Consider the following 19,137-nt stretch of genomic DNA (forward strand, 5'->3'; position numbering starts at 1 on the left):
TTGCCAACCCCAGTGCAAGAAAGCATACTGGAATGATCTTGGCAAGAAATTTTGCAGATTTGAAGAAGATAGCCATATTAGAGGAGAATCAGCACATCCACTCAGTCCTTGAGCCTGGCAAGAGAATTCTGACAAGAGGAGAAACAAGAGAATTCAAACAAGAAGTGAAAGTGATAGGAAAGTATATAAAGGGAAAAAAGGTGTCAGGTCTCACTTCTCACCCTTGAGTGACAAATAAAGAGACATAATGAAGGGACGAGAAAGGAGACTTATTATATGGTATGATGCCAAAGGAAGACACAACTTCTGTCTTCAGCCACATCTCCAAGGTACAGACATGAGCATTAGATTTAAATATAGAAAGCTATACATAGAGTCCCAGTTGCCTGGATTTTCATTATCCTAGTTCTGGTTTTCCTAGGTGTGGAGGGATTGTTAGATTATCACCTTTGAGGGGATCAATCTAGTTTCCATGATATGAATCCTCTGGGTATAACCTAATCATTATAGGTAACTGTCTTAATGTGAAAATGGTCTGTTTTGCAAGGTTCTGCTGCTCCTTAGGGGTAGCTGCAGTCCTTTGTTATAAAGTTGCTATTGATCAGCTTGTCTTTCTTGGAACTTCAGCTGAGTAAAAGTAAAGTAAAAGCAAAGTGAATCAGAGTGATATCATGCAATATCCTGGGGATAAGACGAGTGGAGGACCGTGCTTGTGGCTCCTGCCTGTCATCCTAGCTACTGAGGAGGCTGAGATCTGAGGGTCATGGTTCAAAGCCAGCCTGGGCAGAAAAGTCGGTGAGACTCTTCAATTAACCACTAGAAAACCGAAAGTGGTGCTGTGACTCAAGCAGTAGAGAGCTTGCCTTGAGCTGAAGAGCACATGAATAATGCCCAAGCGTAGAGGTCAAACCCCACGACCGACAAAAAAAAAATAAAAATAATAAAAAAGAGTGGAAGGTTTTGAAAATTCTGAGTAATTCAGTGGGACTGGAAAGTGAAATGACTGAGTAAAACTTGTAAACCTGAAGGAAAGACTAAGATGAGCAAAACTGTGAAGCATTATAGCATCCATCTAGGATTCAGTTGCAGGCCAAGAAAGCAGGCTTTACAGAGAGATGAGCATGAGTGGAGTTAGGGTAACAGAAAGTTTGGTCTTGAGGAAGTTTGGTGTGCCCAGTATACAGTGAAAAGACCACAGAAAGTTTGTTGGAATACTCTTTATGAGGCATTTTGAGGACATCTGAATGTTTCTAAGGGAAGTATCTTTGAAAGATTTATTTCCAGTTTTTTCTCTCTTAATTTTTTTTATTTTATTAAATTTCATGGTTATTGTAAAATGTACAGAGAGGTTACAGTTACGTAAGTCAGATATTGAGTACATTTTTTTCTGAACAATATGACCTTTTCCTCATCTTTCTCCCAGTGCTTCTCTTCAAACCTCCCACCCCACAAGTTGTATATTCCATTTTCAACATAGTATCTACTGAGTATAACTGCTGCATTTCTCCAACCTTTGTACCACCATTGCTGTGCTCTGGTTTACTTTCCCCAGAACAGATAAACTTACATACAAGACAAAAGGTGCAGAAGTTTTGTGTGTGTGTGTGTGTGTGTGTGTGAGACAAAGAATATGAAAAAATAAGCAAAATATCATGAAACCTCTTGTTTCCATTTCATGGAATTCATTTTGATAAACATTTTATATAATCATATGCCCATAGCTATTGAACCTTTATGATACTCTCCTAAGAATTTCATCCTTTGGTCTTACTGTGTGAATGTCTAGAGTCCTGTATAATTTATCATGACTCAGTGTATTTTGTAAACACCCCGTGTGTGTTTACTTGTAGATTCATAGGCACTTTCTAGTTACAATAAATGAGGGAAATATGTACCCAGTGTTTCCTGGGTCTGGCTTACTTTGCTTAGTATAACTTATTCCAACTCTTTCCATTTCCTTATGAATAGTACAGTATCATTTTTTCTGATAGAAGCACAAATTTCATTGTGCATATATACCACATTTTCTTGATCCATTCATCTGCTAAGGGGCATCTGGGTTGAGTCCATATCTTAACTATGATAAATAATGTTTCAATGAACATGGATGTGCTGGAGGCTTTAGTATGGCCTTGTTGGTAGTCATTTGGGTAAATAGCCAAGAGTGGAATTGCTGGGTCATAGGGAAGCCCTAGTTGTAGTCTTTTGAGGAACCTCCATACTGCTTTCTGGAGTGGTTGAACAAGTTTATATTCCCATCAACAGTGTAGTAGCATTCCCTTTTGGCCACATCCCTGCCAGCATATGTTAAAATTAATTTTATTGATAATAGCCATTCTAATGGGTGAGATGGATTCTCAATGATTTTTTTTTTTTTTTGCTGGTCATGGGGCCTGAACTCTAGGCCTGGGCGCTGTCCCTCAGCTCTTCAGCTCAAGGCTAGTGCTCTACCACTGGAGCCACAGCGCCACTTCCGGCTTTTTCTGTTTATGTGGTGCTGAGGAATCGAACCCAGGGCCTCATGCTTGCAAGGCATGCACTCTACCGCTGAGCTACCTTCCCAGCCCCATCAATGACTTTTTTTTGTTTTGTTTTGTTTTTGGGGTCCAGTCATGGGTCTGAACTCTGGGCCTGGGCGCTGTCCCTCAACTATTCAGTTCAAGACTAGCGCTCGGGGCTGGGATGTAGCTCAGTGGCAAAGCACTTGCCTAGCAAGTGCAACGTCCTGGGTTCGATCCCCAGTACCAAAAAAGAAAAGACAAAAAAAAAAAAAAAAAGACTAGCGCTCTACCACTTAAGCCACAGCGCCACTTCCGGCTTTTTTCTTTTTGCTTATGTGATGCTGAGGAATCGAACCCAGGGCCTCAAGCATGCAAGGCAAGCACTCTACCACTGAGCTACCTTCCCAGCCCAAGGATTCTCAATGTTTTGATTTGCATTTTTTTTTTATTGTGAAAAAACTGTACAGAAGGGTTACAATTACATGGGCAAGATAATGAGTACATTTCTTATCAAGCATTGTAGCCTCCTCCTTTGTTTCCCCTTCCCATCCCTTCCAAGCCTCCCCCCACCCACCCAATCCTCCCCCCCAGCCCCCCCACCAAAGTTGTAAAGTTCGTTTTCTACATCACAACTTGTACTTCTCATTGTTGCAACGAGTCCACGTGTATCCTTATTTAAACTACTTATTTTTCCCCTTCCCCTCCACAAATTATACTGACATCAAATACAGTGAAACCAGGGGCAATGTTTTGATTTGCATTTTTATAGCCAGAAATATTGAATATTTATTCATGAATCTATTGGCCATTCTTATTTCTTGTTTAGAGAAGTCTCTCTTCAGCCCACTTATTAATGGGGTTTCTGTTTCTTTGAGGATTTGTTTTGGGATGGTTTAATTTGTGGATCTGTAAGCATATTTTAGACATGGAGCCCTTGTCTGATGCATAGGTAGAAAAGATCTTCTCCCATTCTGTGGGATTTCTATTTATCTTGCTAGCTATGTCTTTGCCATACAGAAACTCTTCAGTTAAATGCAATCCCATTTATCCAGGACTTCTCTGATTTGTTATGATTCTGGATCTTTACTTATGGAGTTTTAATCCAAGCCTAGGAGTCCTAGTATTTTTCCTACCCCTTTCTGTAATATTTTCATACTATCTGGCCTTATATTGAGGTCTTTGATCTATTTATAATTGATTCGGGTACAGGGTATATATTTTTCAGTTTTCTGCACAATTCTGCCCGTATCATTTGTTGAAGAGGTCTTTCTTTCTTCCATCCTGTGTTTTTTTCTCCTTTATCAAATATTAGGTGAGCTCTTTGTTTTTGTTTTTGTTTTTCTTTTTGTCAATTGTGGAGCTTGAACTCTGGGTCTGGGCACTGTCCCTGAGCTATTTAGCTCAAAGCTAGCACTCTACCACTTGAGCCACAGTGCCACTTCTGGTTTTTGATGGTTAATTAGAGATCAAAGTCTCATGGACTTTCCTGCCTGTGCTGGCTCCAATGGTGATCCTCAGATTTCAGCCTCCTGAGTAGCTTGGATTACAGGTGTGAGCCACCAGCACCCTGCTAGGTGGCCTCTTTTAAATTTAATCAGTGTCTCTAAAACTCTTCTACTTTCCTACATCTTAGGTAGTTAGTAATTAGAAAAGGAGGAAAATGTATCTCACTAAGTTAGTAAAAAGGAAAGACAATATCACATTTCTTTTTTGTCAATGTGTATTTCTTTTCAATTTTATTCTAAAGATGATGTACAGAGAGGTTACAGTTACATAAGTCAGGTAATGAGTCTTTTTTAACTATCACCCCTCCCTCATGCTCTCTCAGTTTTTGCCCTCTTGATTTCCCTCCCCCACTAAGTTGTATAGCTCATTTCAAACATACTGTCTAATGAGTTTCTCTGATGAATTGGCTCACCCTTTGTCCCATTGCTTCTGTGATTCCCCATCTCCTCCCCAAATCAGATAAACTTATATATGAGACAAAGGGCATATAAATCAAAAGCAGGGACAGATGAGAATAAACCAAAGGGGAAAAGAAAAGAAGAAAATAAAAAAGAACCACAAACAATACAATAAAAAAATCTCTTTTTCATTTTTTGGAGTTCATATCAATAAGCATCATTTTATAAGACCATATGTACATAGCTTTTGAGCCCTTGTGATCCTCTCCTAAGAATACTTTCCTTTGTTCTCACCGTGTGAATGTTTAGACTGCTGTTTAATCAATTATATCCAGGGATAATTGTTTGCTTTTACTATCCATTGGGTTTAGTTGTAGATTTATAGGCTCATTCTAATTATTACAAATGAGGGAAAACTTTCAGCCTATGTTTCTTTGGGTCTGTCTCACTTTGCTCAGTATAAATATTTCTCAATATAATGAAGCCTGTATATGAATGGTGAAAATTAAAATAATTTCCTCTAAAATCAGAAATGAGACAAGGATGTCTCCTCTCTCCACTCCTCTCCAATATACACTGAAATTCTTAGCTAGAACAGTAAGGCGAGAGACAAACATAAAGGGGATCCAAATAGGAAAAGAAGTAAAACTATCCCTCTGCAGATGACATGATGCTGTATTTAATGAATCCCATAGATTCCTCTCACAAGTTACCTGAGCTGATCCAAAACTTTGGCAAAGTAGCAAGGTATAAAATTAACCTACAAAAATCAATAGCTTTTCTGTATGCCAACAATGAGAAGTGTAAGGCCGAAATCAGTAAAGCAACTCCTTTTGTAATACAACATAGCATCAAAAAATTAAAACACCTAGGAATTAACTTAATCAAAGATGCAGCATTTGTTTTACACACGATCTGATTCCCTAACCAATCTCCTTTATCTCTTAACAAACATTTCTTTTAAGGATATGGTATTGTTTCAGAATGAACTTGTAGAAAATTAAAAACCATCCCAAGTTTTTCCCATGTGTCTGTATCATCTATGTATTTTCCATTAGCTACTTGGAATACTTTTGATACAAGGTGCCCATTAGCCAAGATGTCAGTAAGTCAGTCAGTCAGTCATTCTTCAGCCTCTTCATATTCTCTCCCTTGGAATTTTGCATATTGGGAGGTTTTCATCAATTTCACAGATCTATTTATCCATAAGCTCACCTCTTTTTTCTGATCTATAGACCTAGACACCCCACCCACAGCCATAAATATCTTCCTAATGCAGTTGATTTAGAGAATTATGGTAATCATTTTCCAATCAGCTTCACAAGACTCAGGGTTGGAAGGAAATATGGACATAACCTAACAAAGGTGAGAAAAAAAGATTCCTATTGCATTACCCAGGAAAACAGCACTCAATCCTTGGTTAAACTTTATGTTTGCATTGTTTTTGTAATCTGTGAAACACATCAAATTTGAGGTTCATAGGAATTCCATAGCTCTGACTAGCTATGTAAGTTCACTAACAGTAGCATAAACTTATCAATATGGAAGAAACAGCTTCTTGGGGAAGCTGTAGAGTTATGCCAAGCTTAGTCTTCAAAAGTATCTATTTTTGGTTTAACATCCTCTGCGCTTGCCATCTAAAAATATTAACACTTGAAAATGTTGCAGTGCATTTGTCACTGCACCTATAGATTACATGGATAGTATTAGGTTTAAAGAAATGAAATGTATGCAAGAATACAAAAAGACTCAAGTAAAAACATCCAGATACTTTACTTGTATCCTAATCCTCTTTCCATAGCTCAGCGCTACAGGATGCAGTCATATATATCTTCTGAACCAGCTTCTCAAGTTTTGTATTCATGTAGACACATCAACTATAAACCTTTTAGATCACATCTAATATTACATAAGAAGCACTGATAGGTTCAAATTCTATTTATTTCTTATTGAAAACAGTATCAGTTGTAACTCCAGCCAATTGTTTTTGCCTGGGGGGAAAAAAAGACTGGCTAGAAAAACTAATACTAGGCCATACTCATTTGTAAGTAAGATGCTGTTTCAATAAGAAGCAGATGGAATTTCTAAGCCTGATTGCTTTGCTCTGAAATAACAGGGTCACTAGGAACAAGCAGTAGACACACGGGCAGATAGAACAGTACCCAAGTTGCTTATCTGTATATGTGAAAATTTTATAGAATGCTGTTCCAATGTGAAGTTATCATGTCTCTTTACTTCAAACAAGAATAAACTGCTTTCTTTTTTAATTTAAAATTTGTATATGTTATTTTATTGTAAAGATACTGCACAGAGGGGTTACAGTTACATGAGTAAGGTAATGAGTACATTTCCTATTGAGCATGTTTACCCCCTCCTTTGTTTTTCCCCTACCATCCCTTCCCTCTCCACCTCCCCAACTCCTTCCTCCTCCCCAACTCCTTCCTCCTTCTCAAAGTTATAAAGTTCATTTTCAACATAGTGTCTTGTACGTCTCATAACTGCTTTCTTATACATTGGGAATTTAGGAAGGATATGAAATAGGCTGCTTTTGTTCTGTCAGCACCGGGGGCTGTGAAGAGCCTTTCTCTCTCCCTTGGCTTTTTTGCTCAAGCCTAGCACTGTAACCACTTGAGCCACAACTCCACTTCTAGCTTCTTGCTGATTAATAAAGACAGTTTTATGAATTTGTCTATCCAGGTTGGCTTCAAACTTCAATCCTCATATCTAGGATCTGCGACAATATATGAGGGACTCTATCTCCAATTAACCATCAAAATGGCAGACTGGAAGTACGGCTTAAGTGATAGAAGGCTAGCGTGGACTGGAGCCCAAGGTTCAAGCTCCAACACTGATACTAATTAACACACAATCAATCAATAAATGCCAAGATTGGGGTGCTGTTCAGTGTCTGCCTAGTGTGGGCACAATTCTGGGATCCATCCTTAACACAAAATGAAGCATGTGCTAGAAAACAAAATTTCATAGAGAAGATTTGGACATTTTAATAAAAGATATATTGTTAATCTAAAATAACAATGAGGTAACCATTAAAAAAAAAAGCAGAGAATAAGTGGCTATCTGGCTAGTTCTCATTTCCATATGTATCTAAGATTTTTTCAGTCCTAGATGAATTTGTTGATGAATTTTCTAAATGTTTAAGGGTACAATAAAATAAATAATAAAAATATCACTCTAAAGAGTAGAAAATGGTGACTAATTCACTATTTCATTGTGTAATTCAGCCTAATCTTGGTATGACAAGGATATGGAAGATAAAGAATCTCAGCCTAATTTCCTTTGAACATAAGGGTAAAAAAATCATTTGGAAAAAATGGCCAGTATTCAAAAGTGTAATGTGAAGATATTGCACTATTACAAAACAGTATCTATTTTAGAAATCATATTAATAAATTGATTTTAAAACTATGCAATAAAATGCAACACTATTATGATGAAAAACAGGTTCCCTTCAATCAAACTTGAATCCGCTTATTAATATCATTCTATTAAACTGTTGTTAGAAAGGTTTATTCAATTGAGTTTCACTACTGCCTTCAGTGAAATAAATTATGTACATAACTGTATATATCCCTGTATCACTATGAGATATTGCATGTTGGGTCTACTCTCCACCTATGAGAGAAAACATGTACTCTTTCCCTTTCTAGGACTATATTTTAATGTATATTCAAGAAACATCACTTTTTTTCTGCAAATAACGTAATTTCGCTTTCTTGATGTCTCCTGGATGCTGGTGGCTCATACCTATAAATCCTAGCTACTCAGGAAGTTAAGATCTAAGAATCTAAGTTTGAAGTCAGTTCAGGCAGACAAATCTGCATGACTCTTATTTCCAATTAATCAGCAAAAAGCCAGAAGTAGAGGCATACTTCAAATGATAGAGAACCAGCTGTGAGCTGAGAAAGCCAAAAGTATGGAGCTCAGAATTCCAGCACATACACAAAAATTATTTTTCCAAGTCCATCTTTTACCCTTTCAACCCTTCTATCACTTCATTAAAAGCAATTATTTAACAAGTATGTATTAAATGTGTGTTATGAAATAAGATGCTTTACATTTCATGGCAGATAATTTTTAGTCAATTAAAAATTTGAATTTAACATTGTACACTACATTATCTACATATATAGTTTGTTATTATGTTTGCTTTATTGTATATACATATGCATATATAATTTTGAATATTAACTAAAATGATCACTCATGCCAATGTCTGACGAGCAAGTTTTACTCAACTTAAAATTTTCCTACCTGGAGAGAGAGGAAGATGGCGGCGCTCTCACAGGTAGCCCCACTACATGCCTCTGACCAAGAGAAGATCTGGGGGCACAGCCACACTTTACCTCAAGAGACCCACTCCAATCAAACTCTAAATACATAAAGGCTTTTTCTACTACAAGAGGACGATCCTAGCAGGCAAATAAGGAAAGAGAAAAGAGAAACAGTGAACAACAGGACCCCTGCAGTATAGCTGCACCACGCAGCTCCGCACCGTGCTGCACTGTGGCTTTCTGCAGACCTTAAGCAGAGGAGCACCCAAAAACTGAAGAAAGTACTCAACACAAGACCCGTGGAAAGTTAGGAGGGAATCTGGTGAAGACCTCCACTTCAGAGAACGGCTCCCACCCCAACCCGCTCCCCACTCCCAAGGAGGCTATGGAGAAGGAGTGAACTCAGTAATACCGCCATTACAATCATCAGAAATTGGCACCACCGGGTAAGCCCCCAAGGTCAGTCTGTGCCTGCAGCCCTGGAAGCATCCCCATGGGCCCCCACCAACCCCACACAAGGCCCTCAGGAAACCACAGCCGCAGCCAATCCATTGTTCTATGCATTATGGGCCAACCACCCGGCTGTCTGGGCACTCTGCTGGGACCTGCTCCCTCCCTGCTGCCACCCTGCACAGACCCCAAGCTCCCACAGCCACTGCACCACCAAGCTGCTGCAGCATCTCCATGACACACTTAGCACCCACAGGCAGCCACCCCCAAGGCTGCCTGCTGCAGCCTGCCTTCTCCCACCTCCTCTGCTGCAGACCAGCATGGCCCCCTGCAGTCCACACCAGCCTCCACTGGGTCCTCCCAACGCCAGGACTTGCCAACTCCATCCTACCCACCATAGCATAGGTTCTGTGGTCCAGCAGACCACCAGCTACAGACCTCTTGAGTCACCCAACTGGGTCTACTCCCTGGGGGAGGCAATTCCCTGTGGGATCCCAAAGCCCTCTGACCCAAGCCCCCTTCCAAAAGGGAGGGATCACATCAAAACAGAACACAAACATAAGCTCTATTCCTAAGGCTCCTGTGACTACCTGGGAAAGCCTGGGAACACAGCTCCAAGCCTATGATAGCAGTCTACAATCCTGAAACCCCCCCAAACTCCCTGCTACCAGGCCTGAGAGTGGGACTCTAGATAGCGGGCACCCTCTCCCATCACAAGGCCATCTGCTCCCAACCAAGCCACAAGGAAAGTAGACTACAGCAAGGCATACAAGGTTCTATCAGGAATCCGCTCTGAGAACTACAGGGAGACTAAAGCTCCCCCAAAGAACACAAAAAAACCATTTTTAGTTTTTTTTTATTTTTTATTGTGAACATACTGTACAGAGGGGTTACAATTACATGGGCAAGATAGTGAGTACATTTCTTATCAAGCATTGTAGCCTTCTCCTTTGTTTACCCTTCCCATCCCTTCCCATCCTCCCCCGCCCCCTCACCCAATCCTCCCCACACACACACCAAAGTTGTAAAGTTCGTTTTGGACATGACAACTTGTACTTCTCATTGTTGCAACGGGTCCACTCGTATCCTTACTTAAACGACTTGTTTTTTAGTGTTGTTTTTGTGTTAGTTTTTATGTCTGAGCGTTTGTTGTTTGCTTTTATTTCTATGTGTTACTTATGTGTATTGTGATTTAGGATTTGCTATTGCATTTAAAGCTTCTATTTTTCATTATTTGGTTTTTACTTCCACTTTCCAATTTCCTAATTTGTAAGTTTTTTTCTTTTTTCTTTGCCTCTCACTGTCCCCTTCCCCTTTCTTCCCACATTATACTACTACTCCATCAAAGCTACCCCATCTAGTTCTAGTCACAAAATAAGGCCTCCTTCTATGTGTGTAAACAATAATTATAGGAGTTAACTTACATTAAGTGACTTTCCAATAATATCTGAATATTTTTCTAATCTCAGCAAGTCTCCCAAATACACTTATACATAATTTCTTTTTCATATCTTCATCCACATCTCTAAGCTACTCCTTACATAACCTTTCTTTGAATTATTTTCCACCTCTTATACTTGGTAACAAAGTCTTTATTCTCTTCCTACTACATATACCCTCCGCTAAGCTGTTCTTACTCCTCTACTGTCATTACCCAAGTTCTCTTCTGAAATTAAATTCATATCTCTCCAATCCTAACCCTTCACTTCTTCATCTGACCCAGCCCATTGATCCCTAACAGTTTATATCTGACCCAACTTACAGTCGGTTCTATATGACTACAAAATTCATTCAATTTGACTATTTTGAGTACAAGGAGCCCATCTTGTTAACTCTAAGGAGCAGACCACTTATCAGCCAAACCCAGATTGTCTCAAAAGTTACAACTGTACATAATCTCGACCTCAAAGCCACAATATCCCTCTCCAAGCAAAGAAAAAGAGAGCTAAATAAGAAAACACCTACCCATAACTCTGAAACCCTAAGATCTATATTTCTACATGACGCTGGGTTGGCTCCAGTCCTAAAAGACTGTCCTACTGTCACACCAGTATGGTACTACCCCAATGGGTAGAACTAGCCACAGAAACACAAGAAACATGGCCATTCAACAAACACCAACACCATCTCCAAATAGACAAGCTACAGAGTAGTCCCAGAATGACCTAGAGGATAATGCTCCAGATAGATTAAAAGCATGGCTGGTAAACCTGCTGAATGAAAAATTGGACACCCTGCATAGGGTTATCAGAGAACACGATGAGGCCAACCAGAAGCTAATAGATGACTTTATGGCATCAACAAATAAAAAGATAAAGGAATTCCAGCAGGGGGAAGAAAGAATCTAATGAAAAAATAGGAACCCAGATTAGGGAGTGGAAAGAGAAGTCTGATAACCAACTCCAGGAGATAAGGCAATCTATTCAAGACTTAAAAGAGAACCTTAATAAAGAGCTGGCCACCATTATGAAATATCAGGAAGAAGGAAAGGTGATAAACACCAAAGTAAAAAGCCTGGAGAGTAGAATGGAAGAGACCAAAGAAAGAATATCAGAGGCTAAAGACAGTTTAGACTCCATACAGAAAGAACACACAAATATACATAACAAAACTAAGAACCATGACAGATCACTCTAGGAAATACAGGATACATTCAGAAAGCCTAATTTGAGACTAATAGGTATACAAGAGGGCCTGGAGAGGGAAGCCAATGGATTAGGAAATATATTCAACAGAATCCCAGCAGAGAACTTCCCAAATATACAAAAAGACATGCCCATCCAGATACAAGAAGCTTTTAGAATCCCAAATAGACCAGACCAGAACAGGTCATCCCACTGCCACATTATAACCTGTTACCAGCTCAATAGCCACTAAAGAAAGAATTCTTAAAGCTGCCAGGGAGAAGAGAACAATCACATATAAAGGTGAGAAGAGAACAATCACATATAAAGGTAACACAATCAGAATTACCTCAGATTTCTCAGCAGACACCATAAAAACAAGGATGGCCTGGAAAGAGGTATGCCATGCCCTAAAGTCAAATAACTACCAACCAAGAATAATCTACCCAGCTAAGCTCTCATTCATAGCAGAAGGACAAATAAAAACCTTCCACAACAAGGAAAATCTGAAGTAATATACTGCTACAAAACCAGCTCTTCAAAAAAAAATCCTCAAAGATGTTTTATATATAGAAAACCAACAAGAACAGAATGTAGGCAATGAAGCAGTCCACAAACATAAAACTACATAATCACAACAAGAACAGCCAAGGCACAGCTTCCCCCCCCCAAAAAAAATAGATAAAAAGGTAGGGACAAACACTTCTCAGTCCTAACTCTCAATATTAATGGTCTTAACTCTCCAATTAAGCCACGTAGATTGTCCAGTTGAATCAAAAAACAAGACCTTTCTATCAAGTGGATCATTGAAACAATGAGATGTACAAGTTGTTATGTGGAAAAACGAACTTTACAACTTTGGTGGGGGGGGGGAGGATTGGGTGGGGGGAGTGGGAGATATGGGAAGGGATGGGAATGGGAAACAAAGAATGCTCGATAAGAAATGTACTCATTATCTTGCCCATGTAATTGTAATCCTCTGTACAGTATTTTCACAATAAAAAAAAGAAAAAAATCTTTCTATCTGTTATCTTCAAGAGACACACCTTGCCCACAAAAATAAACATATTCTGAAAGTGAAAGGCTGGAGTAACATCTATCAAGCAAATGGCCCCCATAAACAGGTAGGAGTTACAATCCTAATATCAGATGAAATAGACTTCAAATTAAAATCAAGGAGAACTGATAAAGGTCACTACATACTAATTAAGGGATCTCTCCTTCAGGAAGATAATTATGGTTCTAAATATCTACTCACCAAATAACGGAGCACCCAAATTTATCCAAGAAACACTACTTTCCCTCAAATCTCACATACATCCAAAAACATTAATTGTTGGGGACTTTAACACATCACTATCCCCATTAGATAGTTCAACCTGGCAAAAACTCAACAGAGAAACCTTGTATCTAAACAACTGCATAGATCAACTAGACTTAACAGACATCTACCAAATATTTCACCCAGCAGCATCAGATTACACCTTCTTCTCAGCAGCACATGGAACATTCTCCGAAATAGACCACATTCTAGGCCACAAAGCAAATCTGTCCAAATTCAGAAACATTGAAATTATGCACTGCATTCTCTCAGACCACAAGGGAATAAAATTAGAATTCAACACCAAAAGCCACCAAAGAAAGTCCTGTTACACATGGAGGCTGAAAAACACACTGTTGAACCACCAGTGAGTCATGGAAGAGATTAGAAAGGAAATTCAAATGTTCATGCAATTTAACAAAAATGAACATACAAACTATCAACTCCTCTAGGACACAGAAAAGGCAGTACTCAGAGGCAAGTTTATAGCTCTGAGTTCCTACATTAACAAATTGGAGAGATCTGAAGCCAACAATTTAATGAGGCACCTAAAGCTTCTTGAAAAAGAACAACAATTTAAACCTCAATCTAGTAGATAGAAACAAATAATTAAAATTAAATCTGAATTAAATGAATTAGAGTCCAAAAAAACTATAGAAAGAATTAACAAAACAAAGAGCTGGTTCCTTGAAAATATTAATAAAATTGACAGACACTTAGCAAATCTTATGAGAAAGAAAAGAAAACACACCCAAATAAACAAACTCAAAGATGAGAATGGAAACATCACTACAGAAACAGCCAAGATTCAGAATATAATAAAGGGATACTTCTCAAACCTTTATGCTAATAAGTTTGAGAACCTGAAAGAATGGACAAATTTCTAGCAAATATTGACATGCCCAAACTAAACCAAGATGATTTAAACCAACTTAACAGACCTATATCAAGCATCGAAATAGAAAATCCAGGATCAGATGGATTTACGGCAGAATTCTACAAGGCCTTCAAAGCAGAACTGACACCAATACTCCTCCATCTCTTCAAAAGCAAAAATTCACTACCACACTCTTCTTATTAAGCCCAGTATAACCCTCATCCCAAAAGCAGATGGGGACTCATCAAATAAAGAGAAGTATTGACCCATTTCTTTGATGAATATCGACGCAAAACTTCTCAACAAAATCTTTGCCAATCGACTTCAACAACTCATCAAAAAAATCATACACCATGATCAAACAGGATTCATTTCAGGGATGCAAAGCTGGTTCAATATATACAAAACAATATAATTCATCACATCAACAAGAGCAAGGATAAGAACCACATGATTATCTCAATAGATGCAGAGAAATCATTTGACAAGATCCAACACCCTTTTATGATGAAAGCTCTGGAAAAACTAGGAATCCGTGGAACATTCCTCAATATAATAAAGATTGTATATGACAAACCTACAGCCAGCATTATACTCAATGGTGAAAAGTTAAAGCCATTTCCTCTAAATTCAGGAAGGAGACAAGGATGTCTACTCTTTCCACTCCTCTTCAACCTAGTATTAGAATGCCTAGCTAGGGCAATAAGACAGGATGCAGACATAAAGGGGATCCAAATAGGGAAAGATGAAGTAAAACTCTCCCTCTTTGCAGATGACGTGATCTTGCATTTAGAGAACCCCATGGACTCCACTCTCAAGTTACTTGAGCTGATTCGAAACTTTGGAAAAATAGCAAGGTATGAAATTAACCCTGAGAAATCAATGGCTCTCCTGTATGCCAATAATGAGAAGAGCATGGCTGAAATTAGGAAATCAACCCCTTTTGTAATAGCCCCACAAAAAAATAAAATACTTAGGAGTTAACAGAAGAGGTGGAGGACCTCTATGATGAAAACTTTTAAAACCTGAAAAAGGAAATTAAAGCAGAACTAAGCAAGTGGAAAAATCTCCAATGCTCCTGGGTTGGGAGGATTAACATCATGAAAATGGCAATACTGCCAAAGGCTATGGACAAATTCAATGAGATACCTATCAATATCCCAACTTCATTCTTCAAGGAAATAGAAGAGGCAATCCAAAAATTCATATGGAATAATAAAAGACACTGAATAGCAAAAACAACCCTTAGTAGAAAGAACAGAGCTGGAGTAATATCAATTCCAAAATTCAAACTCTACTACAAAGCCATAGTAATCAAACAACTTGGTACTGGCACAAGAAAAGACCTCTAAGGACCAATAGAATAGGACTGAAGACCCAGAAATGAACCCACAGACCTATAGCCACCTAATCTTTGACAAGGGAGCTAAAGAAATAGAATGGAAGGAAAACAGCCTTTTCAGTAAATGGTGCTGGCAAAATTGGTTAAACAGTTGTAGAAAGCTATAGCTAGATCTGTATATATCACCCTGCACCAGAATCAACTCCAAATGGATCAAAAGACCTAGAAATAAAGCAGACTCTATGAAGACAGTGCAGGAATGAATAGGAAAAACTCTAGGACTCCTTGGCACAGGCCAAAATTTTCTTAATAGAGACCCAGAAGCACAACAAATCAAAGAAAGGTTGGACAAATGGGATTGCATGAAATTGCAGAGCTTCCACATAGCAAGATCAATAGAAAGCCCAAGGACTGGAAGAAGATCTTCACTAGCCATACCATGGACAAGGGTCTCATATCTAAAATATACTTAGAACTCAAAAAACTAAATCCCCAACAACAAATCATGAGAGAAACAACTGCCCAATTAAATGGGCTAAAGACGTAAAGAGAGACTTCTCTGAAGAAGAAATAAGAATGGCCAATAGACACATGAAGAAATACTCAACTTCTCTAGCCATAAAAGAAATGTAAATCAAGACAATGTTGAAATTCTCCCTCACTCCAGTTAAAATGGCTATAAAAAAAAGGAGGAGGCAACAATGCTTGATAAGGAATGTACTCATTATTTTACTCATGTAACTGTAACCTCTCTGTACAGTATTTTCACAGTAAAAAACTTACTTAGCCAGGCACCGGTGAATCACACCTGTAATCCTAGCTACTCAGGAGGCTGAGATCTGAAGATTGTGGTTCAAAGCCAGCACAGGCAGGAAAGTCCATGAGACTCTTATCTCCAATAAACCACTAGAAAACTGGAAGTGGCGCTGTGGCTCAAGTGGTAGAGCTGAAGAGCGCAGGGACAGCGCCCAAGCCCAGAGTTCAATCCCCACGACCAACCAAAAAAAGAAAAAAAACTTATTTAAAAAAAGGAAAAGAAATCTACTAACAACAGACGCTGGAGGGGATGTGGCCAGAAGGGATCCCTACTGCATTGTTGATGGGAGTGTATACCTGCTCAACCACTCTGGAGGTTCCTCAAAAGATTCCACATGACCCAGCAATCCCACTTTTGGGCATTTACCAAACCGATCACAAACAAGGTCATACCAAAGCTACCAGCACAACCATGTTTATTGCAACATTATTTACCATAGCTAAGATATGGAACCAACCCCAATGCCCTTCAGTAGGTGAATGGATCAAAAAAATGTGGCATACACACACACACACACACACACACACACACACACACACATATAATGGAATTCTATGCCTCCATCAGAAAGAATAACATTGCCTCATTTGTTAGGAGGTGGAAAGATTTGGAAAAATTTATATTAAGTGAACTAAGCCAGGCCCAAACAAACATAGGTCCCATGGTTTCCCTTGTTTGCAACGACTAATACATGTCTAGGACAAGCAGAGAAGGCCAAAGGTCATGTACATATGACCACATGAGATAGTTAAGTAAAATGTACCACAAGACAGGGACACAAGTTGTTTTTTCTTTCTATCTAGTGTTTTTTTAATTTTTATTTATTTTTATTGTGAAAATACTGTACAGAGGGGTTACAATTACATGGGCAAGATAATGAGTACATTTCTTATCAAGCATTGTAGCCTCCTCCTTTTTTTCTCCTTCCCATCCCTCCCCGCCCCACCAAAGTTGTAAAGTTCATTTTTGACATAACGACTTGTACTTAGTGTTTTTAATATACTTACAGTGCACTATGTGATTCTTTGGTTTCTTTTTTATGTTCTTCCCCCATGGAATAACCCCTGTTTTCACTGGATTTGATGCTGGTGCTCTGCATCTTGTATACACATTTTTGTAATTTGGGGAGGGGAAGGGATATTGCAGAACGCTTAAATAAGGATGCAGGCTGACCCATTGTGATGAGATGTACAGGATACTATGTTGAAAACAAACTTCACAATTTCGGGGTTGGGGAGGTGGGGAGGGAAGTGATGGTATGGGGAAAACAGGAGGTAACAATGCTCGCTACGAAATGTACTCATTACCCTACTCATGTAACTGTAACCCCTCTGTACAGCATTTTAAATATAAATATATATTTCCTACCTTAATTATTTTTAAAAATATTAAATGGATTATTTTAAAGTGGATAAAATAAGTCCATTTTCAGATTAAAGGCTGAAAATTAAACATAGTTGAACTTTGTTGTTGTTGGAGGTAGCAGGGGTTTAAATCAGATACTCTACTGCTGAGTTATGCCTCCAGCTCTTTTTATTTCTGTCAGTTTTCAAATAGATTTGCTTTCACCTCAGGCAAGCTTGGACAAAGATAATCATTTTTAGGCTTCATGCAGATCATTGCCCAGATTTTATTGATTGAGATGTTGTCTTAAGAACTCTTCTGAGTGGGTTTTCCTTGAACCAAGATCTTCCTACTTAAGCCTCCTGAGTAGCTCCAATTACAGATGTGAGACAGGGTGGCTGAGGGAGTAACAACTTCTTGAGGACAATCCTGTTTTGAAACTTACATGAGATCATTTACAGATTTGATTTTTTTATTCGTCTGTTTGGCTCATGTTTGTAAGTGAATGTGGTTTTAAAAGGTAGTGAATTCTTAGATGGCACTCTAAATCTCTCAGTGTCCACTTACTTCCAGTTGGAGCCCCAAGCTCCTTAAACCAGTAGAATGAGTGTTATTCTACCCTTATGATATCTTTCTGCAATAAAAACAGGGAAACAAAGAAAAACACCCCAGATTAGATGAACACTTTGATTCTTGTGGGAAAGCTCTCCTTGTGTGTTCTATATCATTTCCTTTCACTTTAATTACTTTCCGAATTTCAAATTAGTATGTTCACATTTTCCCACACATAAAGAAAACATCCCCATGGTTTTATTAAACTCTGATTAGAGGGAAATTTAATAACTGTTCTTGAAGAGTTAAACCATGATTACATTTACCCTAATGCTAAAGTCAGTTCCCTTATGAGAGCACTCCACTTGTCTATGTTCAATAAGCAGCAAGGCAGACTCACATATCACTTATAAACTAGAATGGGCCATTTCTGCTTATTTATATAGTCAGCAAAACCATTCACTCAAAAGAGTTATGTTGTTACTACCTGTAATCAACTGAGATGAGTGCAATCCCAGGAGTTAATGAGAGAGACATTTGTCAGAAGTCCAACTTGGAGAATCTGAAATGGGACAAGTCACAGTGACATAAAATGATGCAGAGGATGGCTAAAGAAGAGAATAAATTAGCAGAAATTATGTCATTGTATATGACACTGATCTTTCTTTTTTTGGGGGGGTCCAGTCGTGGGGCCTGAACTCTGGGCCTGGGCGCTGTCCCTCAGCTCTTCAGCTCAAGGCTAACACTCTACCACTTGAGCCACAGCACCACTTCTGGCTTTTTTCTTTTTGTTTATGTGGTGCTGAGGAGTCGAACCCAGGGCCTCAGGCATTCAAGGCAAGCACTCTACCACTGAGCCAACTTCCCAGCCCAACACTGATCTTTCAACCAATGTTTTTACCCACCTGTTATGAATCAGGCACACTTCCGGAAGGGAGCATGGGAATTAAAATGGAATGACATTTCCCAGGAGAGCTAAGTATATGAAGTAAACACATAACGAATTGACAAACAAACTGACCACAGTTCAGTGCAAAAGAATGCTTTCAAAGCAGGAGGAACAATAATATGTCTGAAGAATAATGGGAAATACTGCGGTGCAATGGTTCTTAT

This window comes from Dipodomys spectabilis, unplaced genomic scaffold, assembly GCF_019054845.1.
Source record: "Dipodomys spectabilis isolate Male_0828 unplaced genomic scaffold, ASM1905484v1 ptg000017l, whole genome shotgun sequence".
Classification (NCBI taxonomy): domain Eukaryota; kingdom Metazoa; phylum Chordata; class Mammalia; order Rodentia; family Heteromyidae; genus Dipodomys; species Dipodomys spectabilis.